The sequence below is a fragment of the Aplysia californica genome, unplaced genomic scaffold (genome assembly GCF_000002075.1).
Source record: "Aplysia californica isolate F4 #8 unplaced genomic scaffold, AplCal3.0 scaffold00033, whole genome shotgun sequence".
Classification (NCBI taxonomy): Eukaryota; Metazoa; Mollusca; class Gastropoda; order Aplysiida; family Aplysiidae; genus Aplysia; species Aplysia californica.
In genome coordinates this window covers 1,347,526-1,349,685 of record NW_004797303.1, presented here as the reverse complement: position 1 = coordinate 1,349,685, position 2,160 = coordinate 1,347,526, and the positions used below count along the sequence as shown (strand labels likewise).

At 40.3% G+C, this 2,160-nt stretch overlaps 1 long non-coding RNA gene across 2 annotated transcripts in view; it reads right to left on the bottom strand.

Annotated features, from left to right (window-relative positions):
- Positions 1–2,160, bottom strand: part of LOC101863410 — a 77,857-nt gene that overhangs the window by 44,994 nt on the left and 30,703 nt on the right. For both annotated transcript variants that reach the window (XR_220138.3, XR_004859516.1), the window contains exon 3: positions 1,914–2,042. This is a non-coding gene — a long non-coding RNA (uncharacterized LOC101863410). The remainder of the gene's footprint in view (positions 1–1,913; positions 2,043–2,160) is intronic.

Sequence of the window (2,160 nt, the reverse complement as noted above, 5' to 3'; positions counted from 1 at the left end):
GGGGGTGACCGGAGGGTAGGGGGTTTGCAGCAGTGTCTGGACGATGGTCATTTGCTCACAGTGAGGGAGAGAAGGGGGAGGTTGGTGTGAGGTAGGAGTGGTGTAAAATTAGGATGGGGGTCAGAGGTGGGAGGGAAGGTGGGGGTGGAGAATCAATACTGTGGTGCTTGGTGAAGGGGTGATTAAGAGCGTCTGAACATCTTGCTCTCGCAGGAAAAGCAGTGAACAAACGAGGCTGGGGTAGACCAAGGAGGTTTAGTAAGAGGTCCGTAAAGATGGTTCCAGTAGGGAACGGGATAGAGGGTGTCCATGTCCCTCGTGACTCATTGGATCAGAGGAAGATAGGACTTACGATAACATTACTTAAACGCAATCCCAGATCATCACTCATCACCTCTACTATTTCTAAGATCGTCATTGTTCTCAAATTAATTATTTTCATCTATAATCATTGAATCTCTATCTGTAACAGTTACGTGTCATAATAAATATGAACGTAATACAAATTTGAACATTATTATGTGCACCTTTTTCTACCAATCAGATGGCGTGAATCTCATATAAATGGGCAAGTGTTTCGTTTGTTTAAGTAAGGTTTTACGGTGCTCGCAACTGCATAACTGCCGTGATCTGATTAAACGCATTCTTCTCAAAATAATTTTTTCGAGATAAAGGCGATTTAGTGTTTTTAGCTAATTAAACAAACAAATGGGAACGATGTTTTTGTTTGACTATCCCACAGGAAGATATACCTCATTTACCATGATTATACCAAATTTATCGAATTTTAGCTGAAGACAAACAAACAAATAAAAAGAATGCGTTTTCTCCGATCACCCTGGTAGGAATGAGTTTTATCATCAACACATTAATCCCAGAATGACCAGATGAAACTCATTTATTTTCTGTAAAATGCAGCCATAAGAAGAATTTATGATTTTTGAATATATGGACCAAAATGCGAAGTTTTGACGTGCCAAAAAGGTCATATGAGCGCCAAGGGGTGGATGTTTTTAAAGGGAATCAGGCTTACTCTTCTCACCTCTCTCGCTTCAACAGCACAAAGTCTGCTGAAACTGCTGGCCACAAGAGAGTGACAAACATACAACAGAAGTAGAGGGGAAAATGACAACGGTTAGGATGAGGAATGAGAAAGAACCAGTTTCCCCTATGTTGTTCCGGCACAGTATGAACATTACACTGATTAAATCAGCCCATTTACAATTCTACTGTACACCCCCCCCCCTTCCCCCTTTGGGAATGGCCTAAAGACTTCAGTCAGTAGCACAGCCCTGGGGTCACTTGGTGAGGGCTTCTGAATATCTTGCTATCGCTGGAAAATCAGGGGGCAAACGAGGCTGGGGTAGACCAAGGAGGTTATAGTAAGGTCCTTGCAACAGTTAGTTTCAGTAAGAGATTTACGGCACTTGCAACACATTAAGATTAGAGGTGTTACAAGAGAGTAATAAACCAAAAAAGAAGGAGGAGAGATAAGGACGATATATGTTTGATAGGAAAGAAGAAGCAAACCACACCTGAGCACCGGCCAACCACCCACCAGAAAGAACAGAGTGGACAGTAAAGAAGCACAACCTACCATCGTGCCCTCCAACCACCAGCACAAAAACAACAAAAACAGCAGTAACAACAGCAACAACAACAACAACAACAACAACAACAACAACACAACAACAACAACATCACAACAACAACAACAACAACAACAACAACAACAACAACAACAACAACAACAACATCACAACAACAACAACATCACAACATCACAACAACAACAACAACTACAAAAACAACAATATCACAACAACAACATGACAAAAACAACAACAACAACAACAACAACAACATGACAAAAACAACAACAACAACAACAACAACAACAACCAACCACTCACCCCTGATCAGTGCAGGGTTCCCTCAACAGTCACCACCTCTCACCATCTGTCTCTCCATCTAAGATGTTTCTGTCACAATTCCTCCCTTATGTCTTCGTTCTCTCCAAGGAAAGCTTGCAGTGTGAGGAACTGAGACAGAGATGTGATAATAATATTGGAAATTAAAGCAAATTTTAATAATGATTTTGATAATAATAATAATGATAAACATAATGATAAAAATAAAAAATAAATTATCACAATAATA